This window comes from Hydra vulgaris, chromosome 07, assembly GCF_038396675.1.
Source record: "Hydra vulgaris chromosome 07, alternate assembly HydraT2T_AEP".
Taxonomy (NCBI): Eukaryota; Metazoa; Cnidaria; class Hydrozoa; order Anthoathecata; family Hydridae; genus Hydra; species Hydra vulgaris.
In genome coordinates this window covers 20,214,854-20,232,654 of record NC_088926.1, presented here as the reverse complement: position 1 = coordinate 20,232,654, position 17,801 = coordinate 20,214,854, and positions in this window count along the sequence as shown.

The following is a 17,801-nucleotide window of genomic DNA, read 5'->3' as shown; positions in this document are numbered from 1 at the left end:
CGCAACTAACCACCAATTGCATTCTGAATTCGCTACAAGCGCAACTACAAGTCTCTACAAGTCAATTTTGTTTTTACATATTATTTGTTCAATGCTACATTCGTTTTAGTTTCGTACATGAAGTGCATAAGAAAAGACGTGCTATGTAAGTAATTGATAAAAGTGCTAAAATGTCCACTTTTCGGAAAAATATTTATCTAGTTGGAGTGATGAAAAATCAAATCTGAGGTAGTAAATTACCATGTAAACGAGATGTTTTGAGTGTACTTTTTTATAACATGAGAGTGGTAAATTTAAATCTTAATGACAGCAGTGCTTTAGTTATTGATGAAGTGGTCGTTTTTTGGAAAAAAGCAAGAATTCCAGTTCAAAACCGTTCAAACTGTATTTCGAAATTAAAATCTTTGTACGATAATGTCAGAAATTTAGAAAAATCTAAAAATAGAGATACTGAACGGCAGAGAGAAAAAGAAAACGATTTTAAAGAAGATTTAGACAACCTTTTCGATATTGCCACCTTAAATGCGTTAAATGAGATTAAAATCGCCGAAGATAGAGAATTTTTAATTAAGCAAAGGGAGAAAGGTAGAGTAGGTTGTATGCTAGGAGTAGATATCAAATTATTACGTAAGGAAAAGCGGAAAGAAGAACGCACAGCTGCAGAGTTGAAAAGAAAAGAAGATTTGTTGGAAAATTCTAGTTGTTCGATTGCATATTTTGAAATGGAAGATAAAGAAAACGAAGATTCACAGAAAAAAGTGATAAATCAAGACAACAGTGAAGATGACACATATTTAATATCGGAATCTGAACAGGGTCCATCTTCAAACAAGAGAGGACGAAAGACGTTAATGACACCTCGCCTGGCCGCTGCCTTGGATAAATGTAAAGTGAGTGACAGGGATGCAATGCATATTATTTCTGCCGTCCTAGAAGCTCTTAATATAGATATCACCGAGTTTGTTCTCAATAGATCGTCTATCAAAAGAAATAGAGAGATTTTGCGGAAAATAAAATATTTATCAATAAAATCGGTAGGAAATGATGCAAATTTTATTGAAGTGCATAGGGATTCCAAATTATTGCCTGATATCACAAAAAATGAGAAAATTGATCGGCTTTCTGTGATCGCGGTTGGTTTAGATTTTGAACAATTATTAGGAGTACCTGAAGTTGCATCATCAGGAGGATCGGAAGTTTGCTCTGCTGTGTTCCATATCACTGATGAATGGAAATTAACCGAAAAAATTCAAGCTTTTTGTTTTGATTCTACAGCATCAAACACTGGACGTATAAAAGGAGATGCAGTTCTGCTTCAACAAAGGTTAGGGCGAGATATTTTGTGGCTTCCATGCCGACACCATATATTTGAGGTCGTTTTGGCTGGTGTATTCACGAGGACAAAAGCAATTGTAGCATCCGGCCCTGAAATTGCTCAATTCAAAGCACTGAAAGAAAACTGGAAGAATATTGATAAAATGAAATTTTTAGATTATACCAGCGATGAAGCCGTTTATAATGCACTGAAAGATGTAGCGCCCGAAATTATTTATTTTGTGAAACAGAAACTTGCAGAAGAGCAACCACGTGATGACTAAAAAGAGTTTTTGCAATTGACGCTCATTTTTTTGGGAGACAAAACAAATGTGAGTTTTAGGGCCCCCGGTGCATATCATTTAGCGAGATGGATGTCTAAAGCGATTTATTGTTTAAAACTTTTTTTATTTCGCGATCAAATGAAAATGAGAAAGGATAATTCAAAACTGAATGCAGAAATTTGCGTTTTCGTTGTATACTGTTATGTAGAGGCCTGGTTTTCAGCAACGAATACTACAGGAGCTCCCCTAAATGATATATTTTTTGAGAAAATTGGTTAAATTTAAAAATATTAATGAAAACATTGCAATAACAAAATTTTTAAACCATTTATGGTATCTAAGTGAAGAGTGTGCTGCCACGGCAATATTTGACAATAGAATTGAGAGAGTTGAAAAAATTAGAATGGCTCAAAAACTTATGGAATGTGCAAGTAAAAACATAGAGACTGAATTAAAAAGAAGAAGAAAATGAAGAGACAGAAGTCATTGAGAAAAAACTATCGTTGCAAATCCGAGATGTCCAAAATTTTGTTCAAAAAGATCTACCAACTGAGGATTATCGCACAGGAAAAAATATCATTTCAACCTTAAAATGTACAAATGATATTGCAGAAAGAGGAGTGAAGTTGATTGAGGATTACAATGAAAAAATGACGAAAAATGAGCATCAAAAACAATTTTTGATACAGGTATGTATAAACAAATTTAATTTTTTGTTATTTTTTTCTTGAACACATTCTATAGGCTAGGTTTAGAAAACACATTCAATATTATTTTAATTTTATTCAGGTTGTTCAGGAGTACCGGAGAGAGTTCCCAGTCGCCACAAAAGAAGGCTTACTTTAATCCAAAATATGTATCTGAAGTGGATGTATCATTTTAATAAATAAAAAATATAGTATTAGGATAAACTATATCTTTATTTTACGTTTTTATTTTAATTAGTATGTTTTTATACTAAAATTTAAAAAAAAATGCGTAATTTTATGTTTACAGTCGAGCGTACATTGTCGTTCTTATAGGTAACTGTCTTACATTGAATTTCACATCTTCAGCGTCGATGCGGCACGTGTTAATATTAACCGATTGAGCTGAAATTTGGTATATTTTCATGTCTTATATAAAGGTACATTCTGGCAAATAATTTCAAAACAGTTCGAAAAAAAAAATTTTTCCTTATAAATAAGGACCACCCTAATATATATATATATATATATATATATATATATATATATATATATATATATATATATATATATATATATATATATATATATATATTTATTATTTTAAAACATCAAGAAATACAGTTTCTCTCAATACAAATAATATTATTATATAAGAAATTTTCGCTGGGTTATAGATACCAGCATCATCAGCTTGTAAAATATTATACAAGTAATATTTTACATGCTGATGATGCTGGTATCTATAACCCAGCGAAAAAATTTCTTATATAATAATATTATTTGTATTGAGAGAAACTGTATTTCTTGATGTTTTAAAATAATATATAATATACTCTCATACAAGATGTCATCTTTCAAATATATATATATATATATATATATATATATATATATATATATATATATATATATATATATATATATATATATAAACATTCTGAATGTTTTTAATTATATAAACAATGTTTTTTTTTTTTTTTTTTACTGTAAATCATGCACGGAGTGTTGCTACATCGACTATCTTATAGCCTGACGTGCAACGGAGTGCTGCTACATCAACTGAGGGTTTGGTTGGGGCAGGCAGTCTATCGAGTAATAAAATAAAAAAATCCGGTCTTGCATTTTAATTATTTTTTTTGTGTCAACAAAATACAGAAAAACTTTCTGACAACCAGATAGAGTTATATTTTTAATTTTTGTTTTTTAATTAACTAACATATAGGCTCATTTAATTACTTACTTAATTAAAGAATGATGAAATTTAAAAAACGTTCAAAGTTGAAAATAGTTTTTATCTTTACTAGTGTGATTCTATCGCTGAGTCTTGAATGTGATCAATAACTTTTTAATAAAAATGTTGCTAAATAAGTGATATTTTTTTTATTATGGGTGAATGTTTAGTTTTCTTTATAAGGGTAAATTTCTATGATAAGTTACATAACAAATTTTGATCTGTAGTTATATACATGTTGCACACTTAACACATACACCATATTATCGAATTGATCAAAACACTAATGAATTATCCTATGCCCAATGTAAATTACCCTAATTTGCCCTATATAACTTATACTAGTGTTATCTTTTGAATTTAGAAATAGAAGTTATTAAATGGTGGTGGCTCATCATGCAGTGCATTTGAAGTATAGTTTTTCTATAAAAAGAGCATTTTTAATACCATCATTTTATATGTGTGTGTATGCGTGTAATATGCGTATGTGTGTGTATTAGGTTTAAGACTGTTACCTGATTCCTACAGCGAAAAAGAACTTTAAAATGCTGTTGGCAATATTCTAAAGCGCGCACCTGATCTAAAAGAAGGTGAATGACGTCATGTGTTTGAACAGTCGATTCTTGGAAATTAACAAGTAGATGAAGTAGTTTAAAAAAATTATAATTTATAAAACTTAGCACAATTATATTATTAAAAAGTTTAAGCAAATTTTTATTTTTTACTTATTCTCAAAAAATTCTGTGAAAACATAAATTTTAACCTTACGTTTGAATAAAGTCATATAAAAACACGTATTTTAGACGTCAAAATAAGGACAGCTAAATTAGGTTATTTAAAAACTTCATTTGGCGTTTCCATTTAGCGCTAGTTCTAAACGTCCTAAATTCACGACTTTTAGACGTCTGAAAAAAACGTCTTTATTCTGTCCTAAAAAGACGTCCTAATTATGTCCTAAAAAGACGTCATTTAACGTTGCCATTTCGAACCAGTTTCGGGCGTCCTAAAAAGACATCTTTTCGACGTCATATGGACGTTGTCGTGTCCACTGGGTAAAACATTTTCTTATAGAATGTAACTATTTGTTCAGTATGATTTGCTTGAAAGAAACTTGTTGTTCTGACGAATCATCCAGAATAAATTCAAACCTATTAATTCCGAACTACAAACTAATATCTTATGAGCGAAAAGCTCAAAAACGAGGAGGTGGAATTATGACATATATAATGATCTGACAACTAAAATTAGAGACGATCTTTTGGTTTTTGATGTCGATGGTGAGGTCTTTACAATTGAAATAATAAACTAAAAATATACTGGTGCCCACCTGTTACAGACCACCTGAAGGTGATATAAAAAACTTTTCAAATCACTTAAAACAAATATTTTTAAAAAATAACAAAGAGAAAAAAATATTATTCTGTATTGAAGACAAATATAAACTGTCTACATAACAATGAAGATGCTGTTACCAAAACTTTTTTTGACGATATGTTTCAACACAACATGTTGTTTCAACACAACATATGTTTCAACACAACATATGTTTCAACACAACAAAAAATGTTCCTATAATAAATAAACCAACCCGGGTAACATTTTAATCACTGCAATAGATAACATATTGACTAATACATATTATGATTCTTCGTTAAAAGCAGGTGTAATAAAAACGGATATATCTGATGACTTTCCAATAAACATTTCCTTTCTTCGAGATAATAACAAAAATAAAATAAAAACTCATATATCAAAGTCTATAAACAAAAAATTAATAATTTTACTATTCAACAGTTTAAAGACTCACTATCGGCAGTAAGGTGGGATAGGATTTACCAAGAGTGCAACCTTGGGCATACCAACTCCGCTTATAAAATTTATAAAAATATTCTCAAAGCACTATGATAATCACTTCCCAATTATAGAACAAGAATTAAAAGTAAAATACTTACAATGTCCATGGATTACCAGAGGTATAAAAAAATCTTCAAAAAAAAATACAAAAATTTTACATCAAGTATTTAAAAAATAAAAATGAAAAAAAACTAAATACTTACAAACAATACAAAAACTAGTTTGAGAAAATAAAAAAAAAATATCGAAAAAAATTACTACTCGAACCAAATAAAAAAATGCAACTGGTGATATTAAAAAAACGTGGAGTACTATAAAAGAAATAGTTGGGAACGAAAAAGTTAAATCAAATAGTTTACCTGCTCAAGTAGTCATAGATAATATAGAGTACAGTAACAAAAATACGATTGCTGAAAAATTCAACAAATTTTTTGTTAACATTGGCCCTAATTAGTCTCCTAATAACTCATTCAAATTATACCTAAGTGATACCCAGAGTGAACTATAATACAAAGAACTAAACTATCAAGAACTTAATGTTGCTCTAAGTTCCTTAAAATTAAATAAAACTTCAGGTATAGTGATATCTGTAGTAAATAAACCTATATTTAAAATATTCAAGTCTTCGATTAAAATAGGAGTTGTACTGGACAAGCTTAAAGTAGCTAACGTAATACCAATATTTAAAACAGGTGAAACATACTTAGTTAATAACTATAAACCTATCTCGGTACTCCGTACCTTTTCTAAGCTTCTCGAAAGAGTAATCTATAACAGATTGTATGAGTATTTAATTCAAAATAAAATTCTAAATAAAAAGCAATTCGTTTTCCAAAAACAATAATCGACTGGACACGCAATCCTAGATCTAGTTAACAATATATGTGATTCTTTTGCACGAGACTGGCCTATACATAAACGAAGACTACGCGAAAGAAAAAATAGAGCATCGAAAGAAACCGTGGGAGGAAGTTAAACGACTTCGTAAGACTGGTAAGTACGCCATCACTAAATTTGATAAAATTTATTGCAGAGATTTAAAAAAATAAACAGCTGTTTAAGCGAGCGCATTTTCTAACAAGTTTTTATTTTCTAAAAAATCATTATGGCTTATGAAACAATAGACTTTGAAACGCTGCGTTTTTAAATATCTTTGAAATTGCTAATAAATTTTTACCGCATAATCGTTATGACGACTTTAGCTTTTTAAACGAAAAATACTCCGATTCTGCATATTTTGATATACAAAATTTTAAATTTGAACTAAAAACCACTATAAATAACTTTACGGTAATACACATAAACATCAGAAGTTTATTTATTAATATAGACAAATTAAAAAACTTTCTTCTTGAATGCAAACATGCTTTCAGTATGATCTGCCTAACAGAGACTTGGTGCTCGGACTAGGTAGCAGAAACAAACTCTGACCTCCAAATTCCAAACTATAAATTATTTTTAAAGAAAGATCAGTTTGCTAAAGAGGAGGAGGAATTGTGAATTATATACGGAATGATCTAAACACTAAGATAAGAAATGACCTTTCAAACTCTGATGGCAATAGTGAGGTCTTCACAATGGAAGTTATAAACACTGCCTCAAAGAACTTTCTAGTTTCTACGTGCTACAGACCACTTGATGGTGATACTTGTGAATTTTCAAATTATATTAAACATATAATTACAAAAAATAGAGAACAGAAAAAGTTATTCATAATTGGAGATATAAACATAAATATTTTAATGTACAACAACCATGCTATTACTAAAAATTTCTTTGACGACATGTTTCAACTTAATATCTTCCCAATTATCAACAAACCTACCAGGGTAACTTCCAAATCTATTACTGCTATTGACAATATATTACCAAACTCAATACAAGATCCTTCTCTAAAATCAGGAATAATGAAAACAGATATTTCAGATCACTTTTCAATATACTTCTCTCTGTCACAAAATTTCACAAAAATTGATAATTCAAAAATCTTATGTTATAAAAGAATTATCGATGAAACGTCTACTCAAAAATTTTAGGACTTGCTATCGGCAACAAATTGGCAAACTGTCTACCAAGAATGTGATCAAAGAAACACAAACTCTGCGTACATTAACTTTATAAATTTATTTATCCTACAATATAATAAAAGTTTTCCAATTCAACAAAAAGAAATAAAAACAAAATATTTAAATTGTCCATGGATAACAAAAGAAATAAGAAAATCCTCAAAACGAAAACAAAAACTATACGTAAAATACTTAAAAAATAGAAGCGAAGCAAACCTTTCCCTTTACAAGCAATACAAAAACCTATTTAAAAAAAAAAAAAAATTTATACTATTCTAATCAAATACAAAAATTTAATGGTGACCTAAAAAAGACATGGGACATTATGAAGGAAATTATTGGGTAAAAGTAAATTTAATGTTAACAAAATGCCTTCTAGAGTAATAATTAATGAAAGTGAATCAAACAACAAGCGAGATATTTCCAATGAATTTAATAAATACTTTTCCAACATTGGTGCTGATCTTGCATCGAAAATTCAATGCCCAAATAATACATTTAAAAGTTACTTAACAGGCTCACACTGCTCTTTAAATTTCAATGAAATAAATCAAGACGAACTTGAAATAGCTATTAAATTACTTAAAATTAAGTCCCCAGGAATCATGATATCTCTTGCAAAGTAGTCTCAGGTGACTTTGAGAAGATACGTAATCCAATTTACCAAAGATTCAATTCATCAATTTCAACAGGTATTGTACCTGATAAACTAAAAATCTTCAAACAATTATAGACCAATCTCTATCTTTTCGGTATTCTTAAAACTCCTAGAACGAATAATCTATAATAAAGTAAATGAATACTTAAAAACCAACAAAATCATCAATAAAGGTCAATATGGTTTTCAAAAGCTACACTCAACTGAGCATGCAATCCTCGACCTCTCAAATAGGATAAGTAAATCATTTTAAAAAAAAAATTCACATTAGGGATCTTTATTGGTTTGTCAAAGGCATTTGACATCGTCAACCATGAGATTTTACTGACAAAAATGAAAAACTATGGTATAAAAAATCAAGCTTTAAATTGGTTTAATAACTACCTTGATAACAGGCTACAGTGGGTTATTATAGATAGAAAAAGCAACTCAAAGTTTGCCGACGATACAAACTTATTTTACTCGTCAAAGACAATCGAAGACCTCTATAAAAAAACAAATGCTGAACTAAAAAAAGTTAACATATGGTTTAAATCGAATAAACTGTCACTCAATTTAGAAAAAACTAAGTATATACTATTTCACTCTAATCAACAAATTAAAAAAATACCCCTGAACCTACCAACAGTTAATATAGAAAATATATCCATCAAAAGAGCTCTGAATACAAAGTTTTTAGGAGTTCTAATTGATGAACACATCTTCTGGAAACCCCACATAAACTACATAAACACAAAAATATCAAAGAAAATAGGTTTACTTTACAAGGCAAGACCATTTTTGTCACAAAAAAGTCTCAAACTTATCTACTTCTCATTCATACATAGCTAACTCATGTATGCCAATATAGCATGGGGCAGTACCAACAAATCTAAATTACAACCACTTTACTTACGTCAAAAACACGCTTCAAGACTAGTATACAACAAAAGCAAATTTACTCATGCTCAACCCTTACTGGAACAAATGAACGCACTAAATATATTCCAAATAAATATTTTTCAAAATATACTTTTCATGTTTAAATATAAACTAACTCTGGTTCCAGAGCATTTTACAGCACACTTTTTTAAAAACAATATAAATAAATACAATACAAGAGCAACAGGCAACTTTAAGATACCTTTTGAAACAACAAGACTCTCAAAATTCTCAGTTGCATATCGTGGTCCCTATTTATGTAACAAATTAGTTTCTAGAAACGAATCACTATTAAACTTAAACAACGAACACTCTCTGAAAAAATGCTAAAATCTACAATAATCAAATTAAACAACTGTAAAGAATTTTTTTAAATTTGAATAAATAAATAAATGTAACTTAACTTTTAATACAAATCGATAATAAAAATAATATTAATAACAAGGTATATATGTAACACGTATATATATACCACGTATGCAACTGATTTTTTATGTGTATTACACGTCTAAGAAATAGGTACTCGATGACAAGACTGACTTAAGTCTTCTGCGAGCTTCCTATTACTACAAATAAGTATTTCTTTTTATCAATCTTACGCAAATTTTGTTTTTATCATATTTATACACTAACATTATTTTGAAATGTGGTAAATTAACTTATAGTGAAACATCTAATCTCTCCTCCAAAAAGTCAGATTATTTTTAATTATTGTATTTTTTATTTTAATTGGAGCAATATAGAGATATTTTTCTCGGATTATTTTTACTTACACGTTATTATATTGTTGTAATTGGTATTTATTTTATTCATGTCTCGGAGTTGTAAGCAACTATATTTTTATTTACCTCGTATATTTTGAACTTTATATTTATGATTTAAATTTGTATATCTTTACTGCCAATCAGTGGTTGATAACTTGTAATCACTTTGTAGTTGTAAAATAAAACATGTATAAAAAAAAAAAAAAAAAAAAAAAAAGTGTAGCTATAACGTAATATAGTTTCTTTGTACTAATTCTTTTTTTTTCTTTTTTTTTAATTTTTCTTAACCAATACAAAAACAAAAAAGTTAAAGTAGGACTTTAAGACCGATGATTTTTATTTTATTAAGTCTTAAGAAAAACGTTTTATATTATATAGTGTTACGTTTTTTGTTGTCTTATATTTACGGTATAGACTAAGGGGCTTGGTGATAAGACCAATTATGTATTCTTCTTGCCCCTGCTATTTGTATTTATATTATGGTTTACGACTTAAATAAATTTATATGGCAAAAAAAAAAGAAAAAAACCGTGTGTAAATTTATTAGTTGTCAAAAAAAAACATGCGCACTTTAATGCAACTGTATTATTCACTTATTCACTGCCATATTAACTATGCAAATATTGCCTCTTCATCGTCATCAGAAACATATAGCACGTTTAGTTAATTCTTCTGATTGACGAACTCATTCAAAGCCTCTCTTAAGAAAAATGAATGTTTTAAACGTATACTAACCTAACGTATATAATACTCTTTGTTTTATGTACAACGAAATCTCCGTCTCCGTCTCCGTCTTCATAGTTTATTTACAACAAAACAAAAAAATAAATACGATCTACGAAATGATGATTTTTTGATGCAACCATTTTTGAAAACTAATCATTGTAAATTTTGCATATCATTTCGTAGACCGTATCTTTGGAACAAAATTGTCTTAAATGACTTTGATTTTTCTTTTGAATGGAATTACATATCTTTTAAAACCTTTTGAAATTCTCTTTATCTGTTATTTATATCGGTTTATATGATTTGTAATGTATGATTTTAATTGTATGATTTGTATTTACGATCAGCAAGCCTGTATTGCTATTATATTGTCTGTCTATAATATCCATAAGAAATTTTTTATAATTTTTTTATTTTTATTTAAATCTCTTTTTTCTTGATATGATTTGCAATTCAATTATTGGCGATTTGCAAGCTTATGTTGTTGTTACATTATCTGTCAAACTATCTTTAAGAAATTTTTTGTGAACTTTTTTGTGTTTTTTTGTAAATTTATTTATTTAAATCTTGTTATTGTTTTATTGTTGCAAAACACTTTTTTATTCACTACGTAAAATATTTAACAAAAAATGCAACAACGTCTTTTTACAGCGGTACTCGACGACGAGACCATATGGTCTTCTACGAGTTTCCGCGTTCTTATTTTATATGTATATATATTAAATATCTTCACTTGTAATTGTTTATATTATTTTATTTTAGCTTATAAATTTTATGAAATATTAACGTAATGGTTTAAAATGTAATGAAGAGCAAAAAAAAAAAAAATGAAGCTGTACCTATTTTGTTTACTGATTACTGTTTATTGTTTATTGTTTGATTATTTTGTTTTTCTGATTTTCTGTATTTTCTATTCTATAAACATTCTAAGTTTGAAAATTTATTAATATTGCAACATTTGCAACAAAAAAATAAAAAATAATCATAGAGCCATCCAATGCAACTGTTACTCTTTTTAGATCCATGCAAATTGTTTTCTAATTGACAAACATACCTACAATCTGCTTTCCAATAATGCTTCTGAATGGTTTTGCTCTAACTGCATATTAAACAATATGCCATTCGGCATGCTCTCTTATCTGAAAATTAAATTAAGATTTTCCTGCAAGAATCTTCCTCATAAAAAATCTTATAAACACCCGTATTACCTCTAAAACTTACTTAAAAATATGAACAATGTGTTAAATCTAAAAACTAAATGCAAATACCTTCACAATAATGAGCTAAACAAATCTATTAATCCTTGTATAGAAGTTTATCTCTATCTTAATATTTCTTTTCTCCCATTTCACATCAATGATCTCTCTAGTCTTGTTAGTACTATTATTACTCCCTCCCATGATGACAGAAACTACCGAGTCTAATTTATACGCAGAGGATTTTAATATAACTGACATTACCATACAAGGATATAACGTTAAGCATTGTCCGAGTCAAAAAAAGGTGAATACCTCAATTCAAATCTTAATTACATAATTCGTAGTGATCTCTTAATTTATACCTCTGAATTTCTAGAGTCTGTTTTTGTTAAAGTAATTCCAATTTTGGATACATATACTGACATCCCACTGTAAGAAAATCATAAGCATCAAACCTTCTACTAATATTATGTTTTTTAGTCTTAAAATAAATGAAAACTGTCATTTCATACTCAGATCATACCAGTGTTGCTAATATATTTAATAACTATTTTGCTACTATTCAGGACAAACTGCTTAAAAATAATGTTCCTTCAAAATGTGTTTTTGGTAACTTTCTTAAAACACCTTGTACTAATTCTTTTTTCTTTGATCCCGTGACTCAAAATGAGGAGTAAAATCTTATAAAAGTTACTCTTAAAAGTAGTAAAAGCCTTGGTCCTAATAATCTACCAAAATTTTTTCTAAAAACTGGTATCTCACATAATCTCCAAACCCCTATGTACTATGATGAGTAATTCCTTTAAAAAAAAGTGTTTTTCTAGAAACATTTTTTTAAGGTAGCCAAAGTAATTGCTATTCACAAAATAGGTTTTCTTTTAGACTACTCTAACTATCGATCTATTTAACCACTTTTTAACTTAAATAAACTGTTTGAAAAAGCAGTGTTCCAAAGATTTTACTGAAAAATATAAATGTCTTTACAAACACCAGTATGGTTTTTGCAACAAACACTTAACAACTCATTCATTGATAGAAATAAAAGAAAAAATTAGACAAGCCGTTGGTAATAAACACTTTGCGTGTAGAGTGTTTATTGACATAAAAAAGCATTTGATACAGTTGATAAAACAATTCTCATAAAAAAACTGCAACACTACGCTATCAGAGGTATTTTTATTCCTTTTTTCTTGTTTTCCTTTTATCTTTGTAATAGAACACAGTTTGTTTAAATTATTGGTATCAACTCAGAACTAGCTACATCTTTTAATGGTGTTCCACAAGGATCGGTTTTAGGACCATCACTTTTTCTTATTTTTGTTAATGTTTTAAATGTTTACTTAAATTTTCTACTGCTTATAACTTTGTTGTCAACCGCTCCGTTCCAATATATTATCTCTTAACTGTAAAAAAATAAAAATAAATAAGCAATTATATTTTCAGAATAAGTGGGCAAAAAGTAAATCCTCTCTTAAATATCTTGAAATCAAAATTTAAGTCTAAATAGAATAGCATTTAAATTTAAGATGAAAAAAAAAGTTTTCATGGAACTTTAATTTCATATGGTTTTATACTGATAGATATATCACACACTTCATTTATGCACAACTCGTGGATTTTAGTTTTATGTTGTTTTCATGATTGTTTTACTGAAACGAAATATATGTGCACATTATTTGTTTGTATCATTTTCTCATCAGAACTTCTATGGTGCCTTCATGAAGTGAAATTTTAAACTTGATTCACAACTAGTTGTCAATTAGTTTCTTTTAAAAATTAGATTGACTTGTTTAATGCTCGTTGACGACGATTAGTAAAATAGAGTAACCCTAAATCTTTTAATTTTAACACCTATAAATCATGTCCAAGTTCTTTTTATTTTATATTTTTCAATAAACCTGTTAATTTCATTTGAATACTTCAAAGGTTAAACCTGTTAATTTCATTTGAATACTTCAAAGGTTAAACCTGGTAATTTCATTTGAATACTTCAAGCAAATTATTTAATCTATGTAAACGAACTTCTCAAAATAAATCTAGTAGTTTTCATTCTATATAAAATTAATTAAAAGAAACTTTTATCAATTTATCTAAGCATTAAAAATCAAATTAGATAGCGTTACTTAGACATATATTTCTAAATATTACATCGGTATATTATATATATTTTTATCTATTAACATATTACATATGTCTAGACATGTAATATATATTTATGAAAAAAACTTTGTGTGTTTAATATTCATCATAAGCATCAAGAAAAATAATTTGTCATCTATTATTTTTATAACAAACAGTTTGGTCCATTGCTTGACATTTGTATCACTCCAGCTTTTGTATCTAAAGTAATTCCTGCTTAGACTCTTCTACAGCTTGTGGCCCGGACAAAATACCTGTTATAGTCTCGCAGAAGTGTTCTCCAGAGCTGTCGTCTATACTTTCAAAACTATTCAATAAGGGCTTATCAGAGTCTTGTTTTCCAGCATGCTGGAATGCGGGATCTGTTATCCTTATTTTCAAAAATTTTGGAGAGCAACCTGATCCGTCTAATTACCGTCCCATTAGTCTTCTTCCTATCATAAGCAAGGTTTTTGAATCTTTAATTAACAAACACTTAATTTCTCATCTTGAATCTAATAACTTACTTTGGATCAATTTGGATTTCGAACTTCTCGTTCTACAGCTGATTTGCTAACAGTAATAACCGATAGGTTTTATCGTGCATTAGATAAAGGCGGATAGATTAAGGCCATCGCTTTTGACATTTTTAAAGCTTTTCATAAAGTTTGGCATGCTGGTCTTTTCCATAAGCTTTCTTCTTATGGTGTAGCTGGCAACATTTTTAAGATTATTGATTCCTTCCTTTCCAATCGTATTATAAAAGTTGTCCTTGATGAACAGCACTCCTCTTCTTATTCAGTATCTTCAGGGGCTCCTTTGGGTTCTACCTTGGCCCTATACTCTTTTTAATTTACATAAATAATTTTCCAGATATTCTCACATCTAAGGTGGCATTGTTTGCTGATTAATACTACCATTTATTCTTGTCGTGATAAGAAGCCAACACTCTCTGATTGCTTGGAGGGGGCATTTGAGCTTGAAAAAGATCTCACTTCCGCTACAGCATCAGCTCACAGTGGCTGGTGAACTTCAATTCAGATAAAACTCAATTTTTTTCAGCCAATCGTTATCACAATAGTTTAGATCTTCCTATATTTATAAACGGTAATGTACCCTTCATCTTCTAGGGTTAAGTCTTACTTATGATCTTTCTTGAAAAACATTTATCAAATCTGTTGCAAAATTAGCATCTGCTAATGTTGCATCTCTTTATCGGGCTCGACACTTTCTTACTTTGGATTCTATTCTCTATCTCTAAAAATCTCAAATCTGGCTGTACCATCTCAATCATGGTTGTACCATCTTAGGAACCTGATCTGATTATCAGGTTCCTAAGATGGTACAACCATGATGAGCAGGTTCCTAAAATGGTACAACCTCTTTTAAGGGTATACTACTGAATTTTTTGTTAATTTTTTTGGTTAAATATATTCATCCTAATTGACAGTGTTAATTATTTTAATTTTATGGTTGAATAGTTAATCCTTTCATTTTTTTACAATTAAAACAATTTATCATTCCCGCTATAATTTTTTATTATTCAATATTTTGTAATTACATCAGAACGAATCAAGATCATCAAAAATTTATTATACCCTCAATATTTTATGCTTCTCTACTGCTAATTCCATGGGTTATATGAAATAATACATAAGCTGTTGTCATGCTATTTAAATTATGATAGTACTTGGTGAATTAGCTTAAGATGATACATTTTGAAACGCTCTAGATGCGGCTTTTTATTAAGAAAAGTGCGTTTTTTTAAAGTTATTCTCCGTTGAGCTTTAAGTTGGTGTTTCAAGAGCGAAAGTTTTTTCAAAAAATCGCAAACTTTTTTAGAGATAGAAAGATTTATTATTGTTTTTTTTTTTATGGTTGAGATAATTTTTATGGTTGAGATAAAAAACGAAATTTAAAATTGAGTAACACTAATAAATTAACAAGTAGACTAAAACAAGAAACATGGAACAACGTATATAAATGTAAAGATACTAATGAAGCTTACAATGCCTTTTTAAGTACATTTTTGGAGTACTTTAATGAAACCTGTCCAAAAGAGATAATAACAATTAAGTCAAAAGCAATTGCTAATCCGTGGATGGATAAATCGTTATTAAAGTGCTCAAAAAAAAAGCAAAAACTTTACAATAAATTTTTGAAAAATAGAAACAATGATAATGAAAAAAATTACAAAAATTATAAATTTTTTTACCAAGATCTCATTAAAAATGCAAAAAAAAAATATTACAGTAATCAAATTAACAAATGCAAATTTGATAGCAAAAAAACATGGTCCATCATTAATCTCTTAATGGGAAGAGAAAAACTAAATTCACCTTCTCTTCCTAAACGAATTGTTATTGAAAATAACGATATATTTTTTCAAAAACTAATTTCAGAAGAATTCAATAAATATTTTACAAATATTGGTCCAAATCTTGTAAATAAAATTGTACCAACATCTGTATCCTTTAAAACCTATCTTAAAAACACGAATAACGTTACCATGCTTGATTATGAATTAGGCTATGAAGAATTAGAGGCAGCCTTTGCCTCCTTAAAAAAAAAAAAGGCTCCAGGATTTGATGAGATATCTAGTGATATAGTTATTGCAAACAAACACAGTCTTAATAGACCCCTGTTTCATATACTTAAGCTCTCATTAAATTCTGGGATATTTCCGGATGTACTTAAATTGGCAAAAGTAATTCCATTATACAAATGTAATGATCATTCTGACATTACAAACTACAGGCCTATATCAATACTTTCTGTATTTTCAAAACTCTTCGAACGTGTAGTTTATAATAGAATCTATGATTACTTCATTAAAAACAATTTTTTTTACCCAAATCAGTTTGGCTTTCAAAAAAATCTCTCTACAGAGCATGCAATCATTGAAATAGTAAATCAAATAACTAATGGTTTTGAAAATAATAAATTTACTTTAGGAGTGTTTCTTGATTTATCAAAAGCATTCGATACAGTGGACCATTGCATTCTATTAGATAAATTAAGGCACTACGGAATAATAAATAAAAGTTATTATTGGATTAAAAGCTATCTTACAAACAGAAAACAATATGTAAATAATGTCCAATCTGGAGTATTAAATGTCATATGTGGAGTCCCGCAAGGATCGATTCTTGGTCCACTTCTTTTTCTAATATATATAAATGACTTTTGTAATGCATCTTTAAAAATGAACTCGGTCATGTTTGCAGATGACACAAACTTATTTCTCACCAACAATGATATCAAGAAATTATATGCAGACATGAATATTGAACTGTGTAAAGTAAACAACTGGTTTAAGGCAAACAAACTCTCACTTAACGCTGAGAAAACAAAGTATATACTATTTCACAAAAAAACACAAGAAGAAAATCTTCCTCTCAAGTTGCCTAACCTATCTCTAAATGATAAACTAGTAAATAAGCAATCCAATATAAAATTCTTAGGAATCATTGTTGATGAAAAATTATCCTGGCTTCCACATATAATATATATCCAGTCAAAAATCACCAAAATAATAGGTTTGATGTATCGAGTTCGCTCCTACGTCAATAAAAATAGTCTTAAATTAATCTACTTTGGGCTAATTCATAGCTTCATCAGCTATGCAAACATTTCATGGGCAAGTACTCAAGCGGCAAAGATTAAAAAAATTTATAGTCTACAAAAACATGCCTGCAGAATCATTTACTCAAAAAATAGGCGTGAACACGCTAAGCCCTTAATGAAAGATATGAAAATGATGAATGTGTTTGAAATTAATATCTACCAGCATTTAATTTTCATGTATCGTTATAATCACAATATCTCTCCTATAAGCTTTAATAACAAGTTTAAAATAAATAAAAATGATAGCTATAATCTTAGAGCGAATATGTCCAACACATATAAACTGCCTCGGATAATAAACAAATATTCAGAGTACAGCATTCTATATCGAGGTCCAAAAGTATGGAATA